The 26,022-nt window shown below is 35.0% G+C and overlaps 1 protein-coding gene and 1 pseudogene across 8 annotated transcripts in view; both read left to right on the plus strand.

The window, feature by feature from the left end:
* Positions 1–2,092: 2,092 nt before the first annotated feature.
* Positions 2,093–26,022, plus strand: part of Atg4c (autophagy related 4C cysteine peptidase) — a 92,677-nt gene continuing 68,747 nt past the window's right edge. For 4 of the 8 annotated variants that reach the window (XM_040288771.2, XM_040288773.2, XM_013363982.4 and 1 more), the window contains exons 1-2: positions 2,115–2,299; positions 15,041–15,132. The gene's annotated coding sequence lies outside the window, so the exon portion shown is untranslated. Of the gene's footprint in view, positions 2,336–15,040; positions 15,133–26,022 lie in introns of all 8 variants that reach the window. The other 4 variants (XM_013363980.4, XM_021734828.3, XM_013363979.4 and 1 more) reach the window with 4 other exon arrangements.
* LOC120890980 (acidic leucine-rich nuclear phosphoprotein 32 family member E pseudogene) lies at positions 2,342–10,534 on the plus strand (annotated as a pseudogene).

The raw sequence follows: 26,022 nt of genomic DNA on the forward strand, positions 1-26,022 counted from the left end.
TATCTGGGCTTCAGAAACAGCCCAGAGTGCTTAGAGTGCTTTGCCCCTAGGAGTACTTATTATTTATTTGTTAAACAGTTTGACCAGTGTTGACTCTGGTGTAGTTGGCAATTGGCTGAATTGGAACTTCCAAAATGCATTTAGAGGAGAGAACAGTGCTGAGTATTGCAGTTGCAAGAATCTCTAAAAATAAAGTCTGTTACATAAATTACGTACTCTTTAAATGCTCTTCCATGTTCATTTCACAACCCATCATTGAGACTGCTTTAGAAATATGTTAATCAAATATTTAGCATATTTTAAAAGGTTCCTTAATAACATCACTAATAAGTGGATACAATTATGTGTTTGTCTTCTACAAACACTTATAAATATCAGATAACCTAATTATAATTTATTAACACTACCTTTGAATCACTCCAATGAAAATGTTCCCTCAATGCATTCATATTGTTTTGGTGCACAAGTATGGAAAGCAGCAGATTGTTTTCCATGATCATAGATTTTAAATATTTACTTGCTACTGCTGCATAATTTATCACATTGGAGTTGGAAAGCAGTTTGTGTGGTAGCTGACACTGTCAGTGTTATAGAATATAAGATCCCTCTGTGACTTGCATGTAAAGTTGTAAAAATGAAAGGTATTCTACTTCCTTTTTCTTTTAAAAAATATTTTTAGTTGTACATGGATAGGATACCTTTACCTTATTTATTTATTTATTTTTATGTGGTGCTGAGGATTGAACCCATGCCTCACATGTGCTAGGAAGTGCTCTATCACTGAGCTACAACCCCAGCCCTCTACTCTGTTTTTCTAACCAGTTAAAATTTATTTTGCTATAAATCCATAGAAACCTAAAGCTTATGTTAGTCACACAATTTAATTTTGCATAATTATCACACAATTATTTTATGAATCCAAGCATTGTTTTTCATGGCTTGTTAATATAGTAAGTTAAAAATAAACCTTATTCTTGTCATCCAATTATTTATGGAAGTTAGAAAAAGTCATCCAGATGGCTTGTTAGATGCATGTTCTCTCTCCTAAATAATCAAAAGAATTCTATCCGTCTATATATGGAACCACAAGCTATGTAAATAGGCAAGAGGGTTACTTTGCTTGCTCACTCTAACAAATGTTCTATGTGTTATTTTGTACTCTGATTGGTTATTTGATTGCCCCCAGAACATGAATGAAACATAAGTAGCTCTAGTTAACCTAGAGCTGTTTTTTGATGAAAATAAACAAATTCACATTTAAAAATGGAAAATAATGATTCAAGTTTAATCTAGAATTTTTCAATTCTTCATTTTGGAAGGTTCTCATTCCCAAGTGGTTTCATTGTCCTGACGTACAGATTGTTTTTTTTTTTTTTTTTTTTACTTTGAGTTTCTACTATAATTTCCTAGGTATTTTAGGAGAATGTCTGGCAGTCGTTGCGCCAACAGAATCTGCAGAACTGCAAAACCACATAGAATTTTCTTTTTACTATGATTTAGTCATTCCCTCAACATCTTTTAAAAGTGAGCCCTCTTCCAGACTGTTGTGTTTCAATCCTTAAAAAGAATGTGAAGATGGAAAGTGAGTGCGCACGTATTTGGGTATTTTACCTAACCTAGAGTCCTAACTATAGCCTGGCTCCAAGTACCCTCGCAACAGGTTAAGACAATAGTGGTATTTTTTAAAAAATATTTATTTCTTAGTTCTCGGCGGACACAACATCTTTGTTGGTATGTGGTGCTGAGGATCGAATAGTGGTATTTTTATCACAATGTGGCTTGGTTAGAGGTCTAAACTGTCTGACAGTGAGAATGAAGGGCGCCGTGCATACTGGGTCTTGTAGTTCTTGAGCCGAAAGCAAGCGTGGTGTTGCATGGCATGCTGGTAGTTGAAGTCCACTTGTTCAACATTTTTGACAGCTGTAGCAAGGTTTAGTCCATCAGAGAGACACTGCTTAAGAAGCCTTCTCTGGGCTTTGCCCTCGTGGCACGATAGATCAGCGGTTGCCTCGGGAGGCAAACCGGTAGGAAGGCGGGACGTAGGAGGCCACCTGAGCACAGGTCAGTGCTCCTCGGCGCTCTTCGCCATGCTTTGCCCCGGAAGTGGCTGATCTGCAGGCTCGCGGCAGAGGCTGTTCTTTTTACTACGGTGGCCGCGTGGCCGCGGAGCTGAGGCTGCGACGTCGAGTTTGGAACGTCTGCGTGAGGCTGCTTTTGTGGCGGCCGTTGCTAGAGGTGGAGCGTTTCCTGGGTTGGTGGCTCCTGCACATTTGTACAGTTCTCGGGTCCTTCTCTTTCGGTGAGGGGTCGGCTTGAGGCGAGGGGAGTCGAGAAGGTCGGGAATTAGCGTCTCTAACTCCCAAATGGCAGGGTTTTCTGGGGGACCCTGCCCCCAGTGGAGACCCTATGGCCAACTGTTGGGTTCTCCGAGGCGTTGGCGCCTCCCTCCTCTCCGCTTTCCAGTGTCATTTGTCTTCTGACTCCTCCTTGCCCTGTCTTAGGCTCTAAAGATAACAAACCGTAAGCCTTCCTGTGGGCAGCTCTCTTTCATTGCGGTTTTTTATTAGGTATTCCAGGCACGACCTTGTGCCCTGAGCTGTCTCATCTGGCCCCTTCCTCGTGCCCATTTCTCTCTGGGGAAAACAAAAACAAATATACACACAGAAAAACTAAATTCTTAAGATTTCATTTTCTCATACCTATTCCCTGTCCCCTCTTGTGGTCTTTGTCACTGTTTCAAACTGTAACACCTTACCTTGGGAATTCCGATGCCTTTCTATCTGAATATTAACGTTCACTAATTTTATTTGATTTTCGCTTTTGAGATTGAAGGTTCAGGATACATTCTTAACATATGATGACCCTGAGTTACAACGGCCAATTCTGACTTTGCTTATTGAATTTATTTTTATTATAGCTTCTTTGGCTTACATTTTCATTTTGTATTATTTTCCGATATGTGGTCCGCTACTACCTTAGACTTGAGGAGAATACCTTGTCCTACAGCCTTTTATGTTTAAATGACTTAGATGGGAATTTTCTTTTGTTTTCCGTACTGTATGTCCCAATGGATTTTTTTTTTGCAGTGATTTTGTGTCAGTTGATAGCACATAGATGCACAAGGGAGTGGTCTTTCCTTCTTGCTTGTGATTTATAATTAGATTATGAATCATTGAAAGTACTTAGAGGAACTGGAAAGGCTTTAAAGGAAAAATCTATGTCTTTTCTGAGTTTCAAATTGATAAAGCTTTTTCCTTAACAGTGAAGGGGTTCTAATTAGTCAGGTAATCTGATGCTGTATTGAATTGCTGATCAATTCACTTGCTATAAAATTTTGAGAACTGTTTAAAGTTAAAAAGCAGAAAACATAAGAAGTTGTATAATTAGTAAGTTTGAAAGCTATTGGTGCTCTTTTTTTCCTGTGAAATGGGATGTACATATGTTGAAAAAAGTGTTTGTGATAATTATGAAGTATTTCTAGATTTGGTAAAGGGCTTTGAATACTATTCACTAGTGTTTTGTAGACAAAATTTTTTTTCCCCTTGCTTTCTGAGACTAACAACTCAAATGAGTTTGCCATTTCTAACTCAAAAGATTTTGCAACTACTGTTCTTATTATTGCATTATATATTATAGTAAGTTATCATTCTTCTTTAACAATACAATCTATACCTGTCCATAAAATTAACATTAATACTTGTATTATCAAATTGGGATTATTCCTAATTAATCTGAAATGGTTTCAGCCATGCTTAAAATTTGGGGCTAAATGTATATTTCAGAATTAATTAACTCATGGAACTCTTTAATGGAAAAACCTAAGAAACTAGACATTATTCAAATTTAAAAATATTTTCCCGATATTCCTGAGTTTCAAATTGATACTTTTCTGAGATTTTGTTTAATAGTCATTGAATACTTCTTACTCTTTAATACAGTCATCAGAACATTCACTGATAAGTGTTCTCTTGTCCTTATCTATACAGATGCTTTTTTTTTTTTTTTTTTTTTTTGCAGGGGATGGGGGTGTACCAGGGATTGAACTCAGGGGCACTTGACCACTGAGCCACATCCCCAGCCCTATTTTGTATTTTATTTAGAGATAGGGTCTCACTGAGTTGCTTAGCGCCTCGCTTTTGCTGAAGCTGGCTTTGAACTCTCCATCCCTCCATCCCCGCCCCTCCATCCCCATGGGGATTACAGGTGTGTGCCACCTGCCTGGCATCTGTACCAAATGCTTTTGAAGCATTATCTTCATTAATTGTAACAGTTCATCGAGCCACTGATTATTATTTACATTTAGCAAATGAACAAACTGAAGCTCAAAGAGTGTATGTCTTTCAGTCCAGTTTTTTTTTTTTTTAATTTTTATTTTTTATTCTTCCCACTGTACTACAGTTGCAAAGATTTGTTCTGCATCCTGGAATGTATAAAGATCTTGCTTTGTAGCTTTATTGTATCAGTTACTCTGCTAGGTGCAGGTGATAGAGCAGTGAACAAAAGAGACAAACAGAAGCTCCTGCTCTTGGGGAGTTTATAGTCTAGAAGAATATATGAAGTGTAAACTTTGCCTAAGGAAGCAGAAAGTATAGGTAATAATTGTTAGATTTTATGCATTTTTGAATGTTAAAGTCGAAAAGAGAGGTTGACTAGGGAAGGTTTTATGAAGATGAGATTTAATCTGGAATTTTAATAATGGGTAGAGATTTTATAGGTAGGAATAGGGAAAAGAGTAATTCCAGATAGAAGCATAAAATGAACAAAAATTCCTAAGGCTAAATTTTAGGGAGAGCAATTAGAGAGAGGGGTAAATAGAGAGCTACTTTGTGTCTTCAGTTTTCTTGAATGTAGTAAGTGCACAATGTTGGTTGAATTTGGAAAAATAAAAGTTTAAATAAATGAAGTCACAGTAACAGCTCAGATGAGAAGTAATGAGGAGTTAGATTTAGAGTGACTTTATTGAAAATGGAATAAAGAAATATATTGGTGAAAGAACCTATAGGTTTGTTAATTATTGATTGTTGAGAGTGGGATAGTAGCCAAGGAAGAAGAAAAGCTAGATTACCAGTTTGAAATGAGTGAGCCCCTCAGATGAATTGTGAATCATGAGATTAAAAAAAAATTCCAAAAAGCATCATTATTTTATGATTCAGTAAGAGAAAAGAAATATTGTTATTTAAACAGATTAAGAGTATTAATAGTAAGATGAATTTTAATTTCAGAGTTAAATATAAAATTCTGTGATGGAGGCTTGATGTCATAAGGTATCCTTACAATGAGTGATGTAATCTCTGACACACATTCAATCATTTAGCATTTATTTATAATTGGGTACTTTTCTAGGCCACAGTGATGTAGTAGTGAGTAAATATAGTTACTACCTTTGTAGAATTTACTGTAACAGAGGAAGCAGATGTAAATCAGATAAAGAGATTTAACTTTACAATTATGTTAAGTGATATGAAAAAGTATTTGATAGTATTTATTCAGAGGAAAACTGATTATCAAGGGCAGAAGACTGAGAGACCAGTTAGGAGATTGCTGGAGTAGCCCACTGAGAGATAGTATTAATCTAGAGAAGGTGGAGGTAAATTGTAAAAGATAATTAGTTAGATGTGAATGGATTTCAGAGATGTTGGGGTGGTAGAGCTGGGAATTACATTAGATATGAAAGTTGAAAAGACAAAATGTCATTGGCTACACCTAGATTTTTGATTTATTTAACTGGATGGATTGTGATGAAATTCACTGAGAAACAGAACATTGAAAGAGAATCAGGTTTAGGGGGACATGCTTTGTTTATTAAAATTATTTTATTGTGGCAGTAGTGTTCAAGGTTAATTCTTAGTTATTTTTCCCTTTTGTGTCATTGAATAATTTGAATAATGGTAAATTTATAGTAAGGTTTTTTTTTTTTTTTTTGCATTGTTTCTCCTTGAATGAGGGAGAATGAAGTTCTAGATGAAAGCATCTGGAAAAATGTTGCTGTCTATTTTGAACCTATGTTCAAAAAGTCTCATCTGTTGTTCTAAAGGTCAACTTAACTTTCACCTTACTTTTTTCCTCTAACTTTTTTTCTTTTGAAAGTTTCAAACCCGGAGCAGCCATTGAAGGGGAAGGAAACTGCTGATGTGTGTGTGTGTGTGTGTGTGTGTGTGTGTGTGCGCGCGAGTGGGTATGTGGACAAAGAGGTGGGGGCAGCCGAGTTAGAGTCCCAACTCCTTGGACTCCATTTGCTATTCTTTTCTTTCTCCCCTACATCTATCTGGTGGTAGTGGGCGTTTAAATTTGTGGGTTTTTTTCATTCATTTCCAAATCTTTTAAAAATTTTAGGGTTAGGGGGTAGTGGGACAAGCAGGAAAGGGGAAAGGAAGAGAGTAGGAGCAGAAGAGCAGGAGGAGGACATGGAGATGAAGAAGAGGATTAACATGGAGTTAAGGAACTGAGCCTTGGAGGAGGTGACAGAATTAGTTCTTGATAATTGCCTGTGTGTCAATGGGGAAATTGAAGGTCTGAATGACACTTAAAGAACTAGAGTTTCTGAGTATGGCTAATGTGGAATTAAGTTCATTGGCCCAATTTCCCAGCTTAAACAAACTTCGAAAGTTGGAACTTAGTAACAATATAATTTCTGGAGGCTGGGAAGTCCTGGCAGAAAAATGTTCAAATCTTATCTACCTCAATCTGAATGGAAACAAAAATCAAAGATCTCAGTATGGTAGAAGCTCTGCAAAATCTTAAAAATTTGAAAACTCTTGACATGTTTAACTATGAGATCACAAATCTGGAAGATTACAGAGAAACTTTCTTTGAATTGCCGCAACAAATCACATACTTAGATGGATTTGATCAGGAAGATAATGAAGCACCTGACTCCAAAGAGGAGGAGGATGAGGATGGAGATGAAGGTGATGGAGATGAAGAGGAAGATGAAGCTGGTCCACCTGAAGGAAATGAGGAAGAGGAGGAAGATGATGAGGAGGATGAGGATGAAGATGAAGCAGGATCAGAATTGGGAGAGGGAGAAGAAGTGGTCCTTTCTTACTTGATGAAAGAAGAAATTCAGGATGAAGAAGATGATGATGATTATGTAGATGAAGGGGAAGAGGAGGAGGAAGAGGAAGAAAATGATCTCTGAGGGGACAAGAGGAAACGAGATGCTGAAGATGGTAGAGAGGAAGAAGATGACTAGATCATTCTAAGACCAGATTCCCCAGCATTCCTGGGTGTGCAATAGAGTGATCATATCTTTGTTTTTTCATGTACAATAGCCATCCCTACAGAAGATAATGTGTTCCTTTTTATAGAAAAGTGTGGTTTTACTATTTTTGCCTTATCATTCCAGTTAGGATTTACTAGTCTGTTAATGATCATATTGTATGTAGAGAAAAAAATTTCATTGACACTCCCTCCATTAGCAATTATATTTAGAAGCTTAATTTTCTAATTCAAGTTCAAGTTCATTGTATTAGTAATTTTTATTCCGTAATTAAAACATGATTGCTTTTACACAGGTGAAGTTTGGTGCATTTCATTCATAAGATTTTAAAGTTATTTATAAATTAACTGAAATTACAGTCATCTGTAATATGAAATAACAGTAGTCTCTTGAATAAGTTGATTATTATTACTTTTTTTTTAAAAAGAGATGCTCCAGGGATCTTTATTTTGAAGGCATTGGCTTTTTTTTTTAAGTAGCTAAGGATATTTGGGTGTTTTTTTTGTCACATGAATTAAGTTGTAAAGTAGAAGCAGAATAATAAAGGTTCTGTTCAGCAATATAGTTTGTGGATTTGGGAGAGGTTCTAGTCCGTAATATAATTCATGGATTTTGTGGTGATTGATAAGATTTTATTTTTGAAGAAAAATTGCCTATACTAAGTGAGACACGCAGATGAGCCCTCTCTTTAGGCTGCAGATCATGACATGCCAATGGTTGTTTGTTTTGTTTTGTTTTAGTTGTGCATTTTCTTATCAATTTCTTTATGATCACCTTCCCTTCTTGTTGACTCCTCTCTCTCTATTCCAAAAGAAAGCTGGAAACTTCTGGATACCCAGAAAACCTTTAGTCTTATACCTCACCACCTTTTCAGATCTCTCTGGGTTTTAAACAGAGTAGAAGAAACTGAGAATTTTCTGAGATACAAATATTGTTATTGATACAATTTTAGGCATCAAGCTCTGCTTATTGTAAATCTTTCTTGACTGACAACACTTGTAAGACCATATAAGTAGGATGAAGAAAGTAAAGAAGCAGAGGAGGGTTTTTGAATAAGTATCAGTGTTCATTGCCTGTTGATAATTAGACATTTAAGTCATTTTTTAAGTTGGCATCCCAAATTATTTGAATACCAACCCTGTGCAGTATTTATAATTTTTCTGAGTAGAACCTGTAGTTGTTCCTATAGTTTTAAAGCATTACCAATTGTAGCATTTAATTGGAATATTGTAGGCAGTTGGAAAAATGTTTGGGATTAAATATTAAAAATAAGCCTTATTTTCAAGTGGATGTTCATTAAAATAAAAGAATATTTGGGATAAGTATGAGTGTGTGCTTACTTACATGGTTACTAAAATATAAAATATAATGAGTACACAAGTACGTCTCTCTTTTTGTCATGGAGGCTCCATGTTCAAGTTAATTGCTTTGTTCATCTTGACTATCTAAAAATTTTTTCTTTGTTTTGAATATTTGTAAGGTTTTAAAAAGTGTCAGTAAACTAATTGAAGCTATTCTTCTCTACTGGGACACATTTAAATTACTTAGTGCTGCTGCTGCTTGGTTTTTTTTTTTAGTTTAAAATGTATGACTTGGCGTTTTAAAGGTTATTTGTGGAGAAACTAAAACAGTTGCACAACTGACTGAAAAAAACACTTGGAATAAATTTAGTAGGGGGGGGGTCAGAAAGTACAGAACATTAACATTTTTTCTCTTAATTTTTTAGGAATTGATATGCCCTGCTTTAGTCTCTAAGAATTCTCATTACATTCTATGTCCAGATTATCAAATACTTATTTTTAAAATGAAATCTATATATTGACTTTCTTATCAATCATCTGATTGTGCAATCAAAATTAGAGTTCTTTGGTTTGAAAACAACACATAGTGAACCTCTAGATACCTTTTTTTTAAAAAAAATATTTATTTTTTACTATTTGGCAGACACAGCATCTTTGTTTGTATGTGGTGCTGAGGATCGAACCCGGGCCGCACGCATGCCAGGCGAGTGTGCTACCGCTTGAGCCACATCCCTCTAGATAACTTTTAAGAACTTATTTAGCTTTGTGGGTGGTGTTTTCAGGCAAATAAGTAAGAGAAGGTTTTATATTTTGTAGAATTTTGGGGTCCTATTTTAATGCTCTTTGTATTGCACTATGTATATAGTGTGTTAAGTTCTTTAAGAATCTCTCCTTAAACTTTGAGGTTAATACTTTTGTGCAACTGTGTTTTTGAATAAAGCCATGACAGTGTTAAAAACAAATAAAAAATCAGTACTCATGATCATTCTTTTATTGTTTCTGACTGTTCCCTGTTTTTCCTGTGACTGCTGTAACTTAAAAGTTTTTGAAAATAAATTGAAGATTTGTTATTTAAAAAAAGAAAGTTTCAAACCCATAATAAAGTGTTTAAAACCAAATGTACCAATAGATACTGAGTAATACAGTTAAGTGTCATTATTTTACTTGGGATTTGACAGTAAACTCACATCTGGTTAAATTCTATGCATATGTAAATATAAATGTGTATTTGGGAAAAACGCATGCTTTTGATTTTTCTTTGAAGTGTCTCATGTATGTAATTGTTGATATCTATTGAATCAATACAATCAGTTTAAATTTTACATTTCATAGTGAAGTGACAGAATATAGTGTATAGAACAAAGATCATGGGCTTTGAAGTCAGCCTACTTGACTTCAAGATCTCTTGGTATATTCTAGCTGTATGACCTTACAGAAGCAATATAGACTTTCCAAGATTTTGTTGTTTTATTTATAAGTTTAGGATAATAGTAGTACTTGCCTTATCCTTGTTGTGAGGATTAAATGATATATGTATATGGGTTAACAAAATTCTTGGTACAGAATTTAAATGATTAGTACTGTTATTATCATAGTGATACTGGGTGTGAAATCATCTGAACTTTTGTGACAATGTTTTAGTTTTAGGGCTCTGTATAAAATAAAGCTCAATTTGAGAAAAAGAATTTCTTGATAGTTGTATTTATATTGGGGAAAATAATATATAAGATAGCTTTGTTTATTCACTGTTGTACATGCATCACCTCTCAGGGAATCCTAAGCAGAGATTATGTTTAGTCTACCACTATGGTAGAAAACTGATGGTGGGCCCAGTGCAGGCCTATAATCCCAGTGACTTGGGAGGCTGAGGCGGGAGACTGAGGCAGGAGGATTGTGAGTTCAAAGCCAGCCTTAGCAACTCAGTAAAATACAAAATAGAGCTTGGGGATGTGGCTCAGTTGTGAGTGCCCCTGAGTTCAATCCCTGGTACCAAAAAAAAAAAAAAAAAAAGAAAAGAAAAGAAAACTGGTGGTGGATTGGTTTGCGATTACTCATTATTTGTTAGAATGATTATCTTTATTTTTAGCCATACCTTTTTTGAATGTTATACTCCTTTTAGCCCTTCTGGGTAGGGTGAAGAAGTGGTTAGGCTCTATAAAGTCTGATCTACTGTTCTAAAGGTCAACTTAATTTTCACCTTTTTTCCTCCAATTTTTTTTCTTTTGAAAGTTTCAAACCCATAATAAAGTGTTTGAAAGAGTACTACAAATATATGTACTTTATATCCTTCACCAAATTCATTAGCCTCATTTGGGCTTGTGCTTGCTGTTGCACAAGTGCTGTCTGTATTTAAATGTACCCATATACTTTTTTTCTCACTGAACTGTTTGAAAGTAAGGTGGAGACATAGTGGCACTTCACCCCTAACTACTTCATCATGTTTCTTCTAAGAACTGGGACATTCTCCTACATCAGTAACTCCTTTAGCATACCCAAATAATTTAACCTTCATATGATAATATTATCTAATGTAAAGTACATGTTAACAATTAGATTTTTTCAAATATCCCAATAATGCATTTAAAATATACTGAATTCAGTCAGAGATCATGAATTATATTTGATTGCCATGTCTCTGTTTTATTTAGAGCATTCTCCATCTTCTCCCTCCCGCCCTTCCTCCCTTCTTTCCTTCCTTCCTTCCTTCTCTTTAAAGACATTGTCATTGGTCAGGCACAGTGGCACATTCCTTTGTCCTAGCTACTTGGAGGCTGAGGCAGGAGGGGTTATAAGTTTGAGACCAGCTTGGGTAAATTAGCTACACCCTGTATCAAAATATAAACATTTTTTAAAAAGGGTTGGGGATGTAGCTCAGTGGTAGAATGGTCCTGGATTTAATTCCCAATACAACCCCCCACCCACATGCACAAAGAAAACATTATTTAAGAGTCTAGACGAATTGTTTTGTAGACTGCTTCACAAAATTGATATGTCTGTTTCTGCACAATTAGTTTCAGGTTAATAGTTTTCCCTCTCTTACCTAGGTAATGTTACAAACTTTTCATTTCATCATGACATAGTTTGTTCCATCATTGATGATGTTAACGTCCATCAGTTAGTTTAGCCTGATTTCTGTATTCTAAAAATATCATTTGTTTCCTTTTTTTTTAGAGAGAGAGAGGGGGGGGGGAGAGAGGAATTTTTTTAATATTTATTTTTCAGTTTTTGGCGGACACAACATCTTCATTTTATTTTTATGTGGTGCTGAGGATCGAACCCAGCGCCCCGAGCATGCCAGGTGAGCACATTACCGCTTGAGCCACATCCTCTGTCCCTCCTTTTTGTTTTTATTTTATTTTATTTTATTTTTTTCAAGAGAGAGTGAGGGGGAGAGAGAGAGAGAGAGAGGGAGAGAGAGAGAGAATTTTTAACATTTATTGTTTAGTTCTCGGCGGACACAACATCTTTGTTGGTATGTGGTGCTGAGGATCGAACCCAGCGCCCCGAGCATGCCAGGTGAGCACATTACCGCTTGAGCCACATCCCCAGCCCTCCTTTTTGTTTTTAATAACCAGTCAGTGGGGATGATATTTTGAGATCATGTGAGTATTGTTTTCCAGAGTTGTTGTTTTTTTTTTAACCTAGTGGTTTTAGCCAGTGATAATTCTTGCTTGGATCAGTCATTGCATTGGTACTTGCCAAATGGTGATTTCCCAAGTTTGGTCAATTGCAGTCCCTTCAGACTGGTTTCTATGGCTTTTGGATGTGTGCACATTTATATGTAAGCATTTTTTTTTCCTCTTTTGTACCCTATGATGTTCCAGGCTCTTCTGTATGTTACCTACTTGAGATCTGGAATCATCGTTTTATGATTGAGTCTGAGTTCATTTTAGTGCAAAATGATGCTTACGACCCAAGATCTGGGCATTGAATATGCTCATTGCTATGGGGTGTCATTGCTTCTCAACCCTTTAAATGGACAGACATACAAACATTCAGCACTAATTCATATTGGTATCTCCTTTTTCTCACAGTAAGAACTTGGATTCTCAATAATATCAATGTATATAAGCACTTAATTTATCCTATAATCACATAAAATAGTTTTGTAATTACTAGATCATTATTTCCTTCAACAACAAACCCACCAAGTAAAGATTTCTTTGCCCTTAGAATTTTTTGTCCTTGGAATATATCCCTCTAAAGGTATATATAGTAGGTGCTCAAAATTAATTGAATTATTTTTTTTCTGTGTGATTATGTTATCAATTTAAAAGGTAGTTAAGTTTTTACTAAACTACTCTTAAACTTCAGTTGTTTGTAAAAGTACTAAGGTAAAAATAACAATTTAAAACTGCATAATAATGTATAGTTACAGAAACTCTAGAATATTTATATCATCTGAAGAATATGCAACTTTAGCTTTCATAAAGATTTAAACTTGTGGGGCTGGGGATGTGGCTCAAGCGGTATCGCGCTCTCCTGACATGCGTGCGGCCCGGGTTCAATCCTCAGCACCACATACCAACAAAGATGTTGTGTCCGCCGAGAACTAAAAAATAAATATTAAAAAATCCTCAAAAAAAAAAAAAGATTTAAACTTGTGGCTCCATTTTCCAGTTGATATATTATTTAAAATTAGGAATGACAAGTGACATCAAACAATTGGATTTGTAAGCTCAAACAATTGTGTTTGTGAACATTTTAAACAATGGTCTTTTATTGACTGATAATACAATTCAGCACTAATCTTTAACAATAGACATAATTGTTGAGAATACTTCAACTTATTCCTAACTAATCTGTTTAGTGTTTTCCTGTATTTATATTCAGAATAGAAAAATTTGTTATTAGCATGTCCTTGTTCCTTGTATTGAAGAAAGCCATTTATGATTATTTACCCTGTGATTCGTCCGTGAATATTCTCATTGGATGGTGGAATATTTCTCTTTTGTATTACTTTGTATCTCTATTGTGAGATATAACCACATCCAGCTATGTTATGGTAGTTATGAACATCTTGCTTATTAGAATGGAAGGTTAATGAGGTTAGGAAGTAAGTTTTATCTCCCTTAGTGATTATTTTATCTCCCTTAGTACCTTGTAGAAGTAGCAACTCAAATATTTGACAAATAAATGCGGTATTTTATGTTTAAATGTGATGTAGTGTTATTAGCTTCAATAACATGGATGTACCTTTGTCTTGGCAAGAGTAACTAATGGAGTGGATTTGGGAAAGATCATAATCATGTTTACTTGTTACCAACTTCTAAATCAGTGTCTTAAACTGAATTGCCCATCTTAACTTTAGTCTTCTCTATCTGCATTCCCTGATTTGAGGATGGAACCATTGTCCTCCTAGACCTCAGACTTGAAATCTCAGAGTCACTTTAGTCTCTTTTCTTGTGTGTGAGCATATGCATTCATATAGTTGTGTGACATTGCTAGTTCTACCATTTCAATGTGTTACCTGTATGTCCCCTTATGGTACCCTGACTGAGTCCTTATTACCCTCTTTTTATAGTCTTCTGGCTAACTGAAGGAATTGAGGATTTTTGATATGGAAAAGAGAAGACTGGAAAGGAGGGGTATTAGGAAGTATGTTTTAAAATATCAGCTGGGCTGTCAAATGGAATAAGGATTAATTTCTGAGGACATAAGCAGACTACTTGTTGGAATGTATAGGGAGAATTTTAGTTCCATGTAACATCTTTCTAGCAAATGTAGTTGTTTAAAATTAGTAGGTATCAGATAGTTAATGTGAAAACTATAGAACAGTTATATCAGTAGAGAATAAACAGTTTAAAACATTATCAGGCTTTTACATTTAAAACTGCATATTCAGTTTAGTATAGTACTCATTAGGTAGTGAGCTCCTCCTTTTTCTAGAAGTGTTTAGTCATAGGCTGAGGTACTACTGTTGGTGAGGATGCTGCAAAGGTCTCATTACTATGTGTTAACTATGGGTAGTGATTAGTGAATCTGAACCAGAGAACAAATCAGATTTCTTGGGCTGAGAGTGATTTTTTCCCAATCTTTTTAATTTACCCACTTTACTCCTCCTCTCAATCTAAGCTCTGATAGATTGAAGTGTATTATATGGGACTGATGGTCAAGAACTACTGTTAATACTAGCTATTAGATGCTTTATAAGTTTCCTTTCATTTCAGAGATTCTGACATCCTTCATCTGTTAATTATATTTTATTGATTAAGTGGTATGATCTCCTGTGTTACATCTTATCTTTAGACTGCATATTTAAAAGCTTGAAAAGTTGCATTTTAAAGTGTGAAGGCTCCAAATATTCATAGATACCTAGAAATCATCAGAACTTACTAAGATCCTGACATAATTAGTATTTATTTACCAAATGATAGTAAATATTATGTTCTTCTTAGAGATAAGTTAAAGAAAGCTTAAGACAATATTGTCTTTGGACAGTCTAGATATCATTAATAATTCTTATTGCCATCTTCAAGTAAATGGTTGAGGTCATTTCAACTCCTTATATCCCATTTAGATTGGTTATGGCGATGACCGTGTGCAGCCTGTGAACATGGAACATGCAACAAAGCACAGGTCCAGGTTGTTTGCTACAAGTCAAGTGTGATGGTAAGTGTGTGTCTTTTCAGTACTTAAATTTTACATTTTATTTAGGTCATCTTTATAAAGTAACTATGCATTGATATAATATTTTTAACTGGTGGATATGATCCTGAGATGCCCTAAGAATGTTTATAAGATGTATCCTTGGGACTATCTTATTATTCTCTTTGCTCTTAGCCCTTTGTTCTTCTTTTTAAAACCCTTTATTGTGTTGTTGTTGTTCTTCTGAATCTTTTGTCTTCATCTTTTACTGCCACCTGTTTCCTCTTAGCTTTAAAAAGAGACAGTCCACATAATTATTACCATTGCTTTCCCATTCTCATATTTGTGTCCCTTCTCCACTGCTTTTTTTTTTTTTTTTTTTTTTTGCTATGTATGCTGGGTCTTTAGGAGTCTTTTCAGATGGATTTAACAAACTGAACATTTTTTAGAGTATGAGTTTAGTGCATGGAGATAAAGGGGAATAGAAGTGGGGACAGTATTCATGTTCCTGTAAGTAACAAACTGAGATGGAGAGAAGAAATTAGAGCAAAGACGACAGCTAATAAGAAATTGATACTTGTTGTTAAAAAATAAAAACAGGTAGAAAAGGTTATAGTAGATGAAAAACTTAGAGCAGACCTCACATTTCATTTTATTTGATGGTATAGCTAAAAGCATATCAACAATTCAAAATCATATCTATAGTTCATCTTACTACAGAATACTATTTGAGGAAGATGACTGGCATACACAGATACTGAAAGTTTGCAGTATTTATTTATTTATTTTTGGTGGTGCTGGGGATTGAATCCATGCGAGGCAGGCACTCTGCCCACTGAGCTATATTCCCAGTTCCCCCCTCCTGCAGCATTTTTATGCATGGCACAATGTGACAAAGATGCTTTCTGCTTAATCACTCTGTAAGGTTCTGCCAGGAGCGGTGGCTTTAAATCCTCAGTGAATAAAATATTCTATCTGTTGCCACATGGGAGAGGCTGATTATCTTCATCTCCCATGAAAGGACACTAATTTGTCCTTTCATTGATTTACATTTATTAGTTTGTTTTTTTATTTTGTATTTTAAAGAAATTATATATGATAGCAGAATGCATTATAATTCTTATTACACATATACAGCACAATTTTTCATATTTCTGATTGTATACAAAGTATATTCACACCAACTCATGTCTTCATACGTGTACTTTGGATAATAATGATCATCACATTCTACCATCATTTATAACCCCATGTCCCCTCCCTTCCCCTTCTATCCCTCTGCCCTATCTAGAGTTCATCTATAGAGTTCGTCTATTCCTCCCATGCTCCCTCTTTCTATCCCACTATGAATCAGCCTCCTTATATCAAAGAAAACATTCAGCATTTGGATTTTTGGGATTGGCTAACTTCACTTAGCATTATCTTCTCTAACTCCATCCATTTACCTGCAAATGCCATGATTTTAATTCTCTTTTATTGCTGAGTAATATTCCATTGTGTATATATGCCACATTTTTTTATCCATTCATCTGTTGAAGGGCATCTAGGTTGGTTCCACAGTTTAGCTATAGTGAATTGTGCTGCTGCTATAAACATTGAATGTGCTGTGTCCATGTAGTATGCTGTTTTTAAGTCCTTTGTGTATAGATTGAAGAGAGGGATAGCTGGGTCAAATGGTGGTTCCATTCCCATTTTTCCAAAAAATCTCCATACTGCTTTCCATATTGGCTGTACCAATTTGCAGTCCCACCAGCAATGTATGAGTGTACCTTTTTCTCTACATCCCCGCTAACACTTACTGTTGATTGTATGCATCATACCTGCCATTCCGACTGGAGTGAGATGAAATCATAAGAGTGGTTTTGATTTGCATTTCTCTTATTGCTAGATATGATGAATATTTTTTCATATATTTGTTGATTGATTGTATATCATCTTCTGAGAAGAGTCTGTTCAGATCCTTGGCCCATTATAGTGATTAGGTTATTATTATTTTTTTGGTGTTTAGCTTTTTGAGTTCTGTATATACCCTAGTGATTAGTGCTCTTTCTGATGTGTGAGGGGTAAAGATTTTCTCCCAAGATGTAGGCTCTCTATTCACCTCACAGATTGTTTCTTTTGCTGAGAAGAAACTTTAGTTTGAGTCCATCCCATTTATTGATTCTTGATTTTAATTATTGCACCAATGGAGTCTTATTAAGGAAGTTGGGGCCTAATCCCACATGAAGGAGATTAGGGCCTTCTTTTTCTTCTGTTAATGCAGGATCTCTGGTTTTATTCCTAAGTCCTTGATCCATTTTGAGTTGAGTTTTGTGCATGGTGAGAGAGGGGTTTAATCTCATTTTGTTGCATATGGATTTTCAGTTTTCCCAGCACCATTTGTTGAAGAGGCTATCTTTCTCCAATGCATGTTCTTGGCACCTTTGTCTAAAATAAGATAATTGTAATTTTGTGGGTTAGTCTCTGTGTCCTCTATTTCGTACCATTGGTCTACCAGTCTGTTTTGGTGCCAATACCGTGCCGTTTTTGTTACTATTGCTCAGTAGTCTAGTTTAAGGTCTGGTATAGTGATGCTACCTGCTTCACTCTTCCTGCTGAGGATTGATTTAGCTATTCTGGGGTCTCTTATTTTTCCAGATGAATTTCATGATGATTGCTTTTTCTATTTCTATGAGGAATGTCATTGGGATTTTGATTAGAATTGCATTAAATCTGTATATTGTTTTTGGAAGTATGGTCATTTTGATAATATAAATTCTCCCTCTCCAAGAGCAAGGTAGATCTTTCTGTCTTCTAAGGTTTTCTTTGATTTCTTTCTTTAGGGTTCTGTAATTTTCATTATATAGATCTTTCACCTCTTTTGTTGATTCCCAAGTATTTTATTATTTTTTTTTGAGGCTATTGAGAATGGGTAGTTTACCTCATTTCCCTTTCTGAGGATTTATCACTGATACACAGAAATACCTTTGATTGATGGGTGTTGATATCCTGCTACTTTGCTGAATTAATTTACTAGTTCTAGAAGTTTTCTGGTGGAACTTTTAGTTAGCGTCTTCTAGGTATAGTATCATATCATCAGCAAATAGTGTCAATTTGAGTTCTTCTTTTCCTATGTGTAATCCTTTAATTTCTTTTATCTATCTGATTGCTATGGTCAGTGTTTTAAGAACTATGTTAAATAGAAATGGTGAAAGGGGGCATCCCTGTCTTGTTCCAGTTTTTAGAGGGAATGCCTTCAATTTTTCTCCATTTAGAATGATTGCTTTAGCTATTCTGGCTTAGCATAGAGTGTCTTTATGATGTTGAGACATGTTCCTATTATCCCAAGTTTTTCTAGTGTTTGGAACATAAAGGGGTGCTGTATTTTTTCAAATACTTTTTCTGTGTCTATTGAGATGATCATATGATCATATACTTATGTGATCATATGATAAGTTAATAGACTAATCTTTAAGTCTATTGATGTGATGACTTACATTTATTGGTTTTCGTATCTTGAACCAACCTTGCATCCCTGGGATGAATCCCACTTGATCATGGTGCACGATCTTTTTGATATGTTTTTGTATGCAATTTGCCAGAATTTTATTGAGAATTTTTGCATCTATGTTCATTACAGATACTGGTCTGAAGTTTTATTTTTTGATGTGTCTTTGCCTGGTTTTGGAATCAGGGTGATATTGGCCTCATAGAATGAGTTTGGAAGTGCTGCCTCTTCTTCTATTTCCTGAAATAAATTGGAGAGTATTGGTATTTGTTCTTCTTTAAAGGTCTTGTAGAACTCCGCTGTGTATTCATCTGGACCTGGGCTTTTCTTGGTTGATAGACTTTTGATGGCATCAGCTATTTTATCACTTGAAATTGAGCTGTTTACATTGTATATATCATTCTGATTCAATTTGGGCAAATTATATGACTCTAGAAATTTGTTGATGCCTTTGATATTTTCTATTTTATTGGAGTACAGGTTTTCAAAATAATTTCTAATTAACTTCTGCATTTCTGTAGTGTCAGTTGTGATATTTGCTTTTTCATCATGTAGGTTAGTGATTTGAGTTTTCTTTCTTCTTATCTTTATTAGCTTGGCTAAGGGTTTGTCAATTTTATTTATTTTTTTCAAAGAACCAACTTTTTGTTCTGTCAATATTTTCAATTGTCTTTTTTGTTTCTATTTCATTGATTTCAGCTCTGATTTTAATTATTTCCTGTCTTCTGCTGCTTTTGGTATTGATTTGTTCTTATTTTTCTAGGGCTTCGAGATGTAGTGTTAAGTCATTTATTTGTTGACTTTTTCTTCTTTTAAGGAATGAATTCCATGCAATGAATTTTCCTCTTAGAACTGCCTTCATAGTGTCCCAGAGATTTTGATATGTTGTATTTGTGTTCTCATTCACCTCTAAAAACTTTTTAATCTCCTCCTTGATGTCTTCTGTAACCCATTGTTCATTCAGTAGCATATTATTTAGTCTCCAGGTGTTGGAGTGGATTTTATTTCTTATTTTATCATTGATTCTAATTTCATTCCATTATGATCTGATAGAATGCAGGGTAGTATCTCTACTTTTTTATATTTTCTAAGAGTTACTTTGTGGCATAGTATATGGTCTATGTGCTACTGAGAACAAAGTATATTCCCCAATTGAAGGTTGGAATATTCTGATTATGTCAGTTAAGTCTAAGGTATTGATTGTATTATTGAGTTCTATAGTTTCTTTGGTGAGCTTTTGTTTGGAAGATCTATCTAGTGATGAAAGAGGTGTGTTAAAGTCACCCAAAATTATTGTGTTGTGGTCTATTTGACTCTTGAACTTGAGAAGAGTTTGTTTGATGAAATAGCTGCTGCATTGTTTGGGGCATATATATTTGTAACTGTTCAGTTTTGTTGGTGTATGGTTCCCTTGAGCAGTTTGTAATGTCCTTCTTTATCCTTTTTGATTGACTTTAGTTTGAAGTCTACTTTATTTGATATGAGGATGGATGCTACCTGCTTGCTTCGCAGTCCATGTTAGTGGGTTGGATTTTTCCTAACCCTTCACCTTCAGTCTGTAGATGTCTTTTCCTATGAGATGAGTCTCTTGGAGGCAGCATATTGTTGTCTTTTTTTTTTTTTTGACCCAATCTGTTAGTCTATGTCTTTTGATTGGTGAGTTTAGGCCATTAATATTCAGGGTTATTACTGAGACATGATTTGTATTCCCTGTCATTTTTGTTTATTTGTGGTATTTAACATGACTTGGTTTCTCCTCTGATTAGAATTTGCTTTAGTGTAATCCTTCCCTCTGCTGATTTTCATCATTGTTTTTCATTTCCTCCTCTTGGAATATTTTTCTGAGGATGTTTCGTAGTTCAGTCTTTTTAGTTGTAAGTTCTTGTAACTTTTGTTTTTCATGGAAGATTTTTATTTCATCATCAAATCTAAAGCTTAGTTTTGCTGGATATAAGATTCTTGGTTGCATCCATTTTCTTTCAGAGCTTCGTATGTGTTGTTCCACAATCTCTTGGCTTTGAGGGTCTGGGTTGAAAAATCTGCTGAGATACGAATTGGTCTCCTCCTATATGTGATCTGATTCTTCTCTCTTGCAGCTTTTAAGATTCTAACCTCATTCTGTATGCTAGGTGTTTTCATTATAATTTGCCTTGGTGTAGATCTGTTGTAATTTTGTACATTTGGTGTCCTGTAAGCCTCTTGTATTTGGTTTTCCAATTCGTTTTTCATGCTTGGGAAAATTTCTGATATTATCTCATTGAAGAGATTGTGCATTCCTTTGGTTTGAAACTCTGTGCCTTCCTCTATCCCAATAACTCTTAGATTTGGTCTTTTGATGCTGTCCCATCATTCTAGGATGTTCTGTTCATGGTTTCTAACTATCTTCAATGTGTGTTCAACTTTATTTTTCAGATTGTAATACTTTGTCTTCATTATCTCACAGTTCTGTCTCCCAAGTGATCTAGTCTGTTGGTTATGCTTTCTATTGAGTTTTTTATTTGATTTATTGTATCCTTCATTTTAAGGATTTCTGATTTTTTTTCAGAGTCTCTATCTCTTGAAGTAATCTTTTGCTACCTGTATTTGCTCTCTTATCTCATTGTTGGAATGATCAATTTTGCCTGTATTTGCTCATTTAGATCATTCTTTAATTCACAGATCATGTTAATTAGGAACCTTCTGAAGTCCTTCTCTGACTTTTCATCAACTTTGTTTTCCATAGGTTCTGTTATTATAGTGTTCTGGTTTGTTTGGAGCATTTTCCTCCCTTGTTTTTTCCTGTTGTCTATGTATCTTCCTTTCTTGCAGTGTGGATCTGAGATATTACGGTTTCCTTCTCTATATTCTTATAGTACCCATGCAGATTGCCTGTACCTCACCTTGATATTGGGTTTCCAGACCCTGCTGGTGTCCCTCAGTGAATGCTACTGCATCATGGATCTGGGTCCTGTGCAAGTTGATGTGAGTTGATTTGGGCCACAGTGCTTGACCTCTCATGTGGCAGTCTGCTGGTCTGAAGGGGCAGTCCTGTGCCAGAGGCTAGTCTCTGAAGGGTGTCTGCCCCCATCCAGGGGAGGGGTGGACTGGGCCTGCTGTGAGCCTGGGACCTGCATAGGCTGGTGTGGGTGAATCTGGGCTGCTGGGCTTGACCTCCTGTGGTTTTCTGCTGGTTGCAAGAGGCTGTCCTGCGCTGGAGGGTAGGCTCTGGTAGGTGTCTGCCCACACTGGCCTGCCAAGGTGGACCTGGCCTATTGAGAGCCTGGATCCCTGGCAGGCCAGTGTGGGCAGTCTGGGCTGGATCTTGGCTCTCTGGTAGTCTCACTTATTAGTTTATAATTTGTCAACTCTAATGCGTAGTTGTGGTTAAAAAAATAACTTTGAAAAGAACATCTGGGTCTCAACTGATGATTTACACATCAAGTGTTGATATTTTGCTTTCCAAAAAAACTCTGCTTAGTCATCATTCTGCTCCTGTACATCATTAACAGTTAAGTGTATGAATAAACATTATCTTGGTTTTTAATTTCTTTACTGAGATAGAATTATAAGAGTTTTCTCCTCTTTAAAGAAAAAAAGAAACTTTTAAAAAAAATTTTAAGTTATAGATGGACACAAATGATTTTATTTATTTATTTTATGTGGTGTTGAGAATCTAATCCAGTGCCTCACAGGTGCTAGGCAAGCACTCGAACACTGAGCCACATCCACAGCCCCTAGTTTTCTTCTCTTTAATGTGATTATTCTGTAGTTAGAAAAGGACTTGAGAGAATTTAAACAATGAACAAAAATATGGAGATGGTATGTGGTAAGATTTGTTGTAGTATGTATTAGTAAAGAACATCCACTTGAAAAAAGATTTAGTAAATCTCTAAAGTATAAAAAGTAAACCATAAACACCTCTAAAAAGTTATTTGGAAATTGTGGAAAATGTTACTTTGATACATCTCCAGACTGAGATGCTGATTATACTACATAGGAAAAAAAAAAAAAAAACAAAACCAGAAATTGTGGCATTATCAATTTGAACATTTGATCATGGGGACAGTCAAACCAGGTGTTTTGGGTACTAGAGGGATTGGGATATACTGGATAATGGCAAAGCAACACCTTATACTTTCTATTTGAGATGGTCTCACTAGGTTGCCCAGGCTGCTCTTGAATTCCTGGCCCTAGACTCCAGAGTAATTGGAACTACAGGTGTGTGCCACTGTGCCTGACTTTAGACAAATGAATATTAATTTACTTTTAATTTTTTTAAAAGCTAGGAAAATTTTAAGGGATTTGTGGGTAAGGATAGTTCAGAATTTTGAGTTGAGACTATTATCTTGAACTTTATTGTGATATTCTCATTTGTGTGTGTATTTTTTTCTCATTTGCAGTTAAATTATAAATATTTTTTTCCTTGGCTTATCTCACACAAATATACAGAAAATGTTTCATAGACTGAATGGACTGAATTATTCATTTAAAAAAATTTTATATTTGTAGATAGATGTAATATGTTCATTTTTTTTTTGTTATTGTGTTGAGGATAGAACCCAAGCCTCATACATGCTCAGCAAGCACTCTACCACTGAGCCACAACCTTATTCTATGAATAATTCATTCTTTTTCCTTTTTGTAAATCTTGCCACATGTAATTTAAAGTGAAATTGTGAGTCAACAAATAATATTCTCTAAGTGATTTTATTTAGCTAAAGCTGCCTTGGGGAATTAAATAAGGAAGTTAAGTTTCCACTCAACTAAATAGCTGAATCTGATGTCTTTGAGAACTATAAAAATAGAGTTATCTTAAAAGGAAAAATAAAACAGTCTTATGGACTGTTCAGAAATTTTTTAATAGAATGCCTTAACTATAATTTTTTTTAAATATGTGTTTTTAGTTGTCAATGGACATTATTTTATTTATTCATATGTGGTGTTGAGAATCAAACCCAGGGCCCTCACCCCCCACATCCTAGGCAAGCACTCTACCATTGAGCCACAACCCCAACCCCAACTATAAATTGTTTAGTCAAACAATTTGTTAATTTTGTTAAGTGGTCATTTATCATTTGGGGTATTAATTTTTTCATTTGAGCAATTTATTTTTTAATAGTTTTGTTATTTTAAAAGAGAATATAACATTTAAATAATAAAGAAAACAACAAAGAAGAAAGTCAGAATAGAGGTTTTATTTCATAGCCGTTTCCATTTTTGACTTTATGGATAATTGGTACATTAGTGACTTTAAAACTTTGAATATTCAATGAGTATCAAATTTTTTTCCTCTGTGATGGATTGTAACTCAACATTGTTCATGCTGTACAGAAGTTTTCATTTCTAGTAATTGCATTTTCCTTTCTGATTTCTGGTTTTGTATACTGTGCTTAGAACTGCCTTTGCTCTTCCAAGGTTGTTTAAAAATTTTTAATCTGTTATTTCCTTGAAGTATGTGCATATATTCTCTGTGTTTGCATTTGTATTTAAATTTTTAATTTAGAATTCATAATGTGTGGGGTAGTCACTGAACTTTATTTTTAAACTGGCTAGCCTATTATTCCAGTGTTGTTCATCTTTTCTCACTAATGTGAAATATCTTCCATGTCAGGTCTTAAATTCTCAAATGTGCTTGGGTATTTCTGTATTCCCTATTATGTTTTATTTGGTGTCATCCTGTGCTAATAGGAATAATAAACTTAAATAGTATTAAGGTTTGATTACTGTAGTTTTTTAATGAGTTTTAGTATGAAGTGAGACAAATCTTCCGAGTAGGCATTTTTGTTTATTTCTTTGTAAAGTTTCTCAGTTTCTAATACTTTCCAACATGGTTCTAGGGATCACTTTTTAAAAAAAAATTTATTTTTTTAGTTTTAGGTGGACACAATTTTTTTCTTTCTTTCTTCCTTCTTTCTTTCTTTCTTCCTTCCTTCCCTCCCTCCCTCCCTCCCTCCCTCCCTCCCTCCCTCCCTCCCTCCCTCCCTCCTTCTTTATTTTGTTTTTATGTGGTGCTGAGAATCGAACCCAGTGCCTCATGCATGTTAGGTAAGCACGCTACCGTTTGAGCCACATCCCTAGCCCCTAGGGATCACTTTTTAAAATAACCTCCAATTGCTCAGAAATTGAAGAGTTTTAGAAATTGTCATTTAAATTTTTGTTATGGAAATAAAATGGGCTTCATTTTTAGAAAATAATGTAACTCAATATTAGTCATATGAAAAATAACTATATTTAATGGTTAAAATAGTAACAGATTATTTTTAGTTTGATTCTATGCTGATAATTTTGTTATTCTTAATTACTCAATATAACAATGACAATAAAAGTATTCTTATGGAATACTTAAGGATATGTTTCAGAAACATTTCAAATGTTTCACATTTGGGGATAAAGATATTCTGAGTCATTAATCTAAGTAGCAGAAGTTTCAATTAAAAATAATAATAAGAGAATAATTTAGCAGTTTATTCCATCCTAAATTCATTGAGGTTAGCACACTTGCCTCATTAATTTGTGTATCATAGCATCTTACTTTGCTTATTTGTTTATTTAGGAGTCATTATCTAAGATGCAGGCTTTCCCTATGCAAAATGCCTGATTACTCACCATCTTCATTTCCTCCAACCCCTTTAGGGCATCTTGACTTTTTTTTTTTTTTTTTAATATTTGGGTAGGGGAGTCTGTGTCCCAGCAATATCTCACAAAGCTAAGTCTGGGTTATATGAAGAATACTAACTGCAGATAACACTAGAATTATTGAGTAAGCAAGTATTATATTTAAATACCAGGGATTTAGACTTTATTCTGTATTTGAAAGGGAATCAGTGAAAGAGGCATGCTTTAGGGCGATTGGATGGTAGTGTAGAGGGACAACAATAAAATGAGGAGGTCATTTAGACAGAAATGACTAAGAAATAATGAGGTATTTAAGGAGTGGTAGAGAAAATGAACAGATTTTACAGACATTGTAAATTTTAAAAAATAAAAGGAGGAGTTGGATGTAAAGAGGATGTAAAGGGTTAAGAGAACGCAAGGAGTATGAGATGACCCCAATCTGAGTCTGTTGGGAAGTTGATGCTATTTACAGAAACTGAATAAGACAAGAAGCCGGTTTTACAAGGAAGCTTATGAATTTGCTTACTTATTTTGACGTGTTCAACTTGATGCATTCCTGAGACATACTAGCAGAGAAGTGGATTTTAGAATGAGGTCTGTAGTCAAAGAGCTCAAGGAAAGATTGACCACAGCCAAAGAAATATGAGTGGAAATACTGATGGAAAAGGAAAGCAAAGAGGGTAGAACTATTGGACAGTCTTTAGGAACTGTCATCTTGGGTTCTGCCCAAAACTCTGTTTAGTAGCAGATGTAAGTAAATATAATGCATTTAGAAATGGAGAATAGAAGTTAATGAAGAAGCCTAACAGGAATTGTCAGATGGGGGCTGAGAT

This window comes from Ictidomys tridecemlineatus, chromosome 11 (genome assembly GCF_052094955.1).
Source record: "Ictidomys tridecemlineatus isolate mIctTri1 chromosome 11, mIctTri1.hap1, whole genome shotgun sequence".
NCBI lineage: Eukaryota > Metazoa > Chordata > Mammalia > Rodentia > Sciuridae > Ictidomys > Ictidomys tridecemlineatus.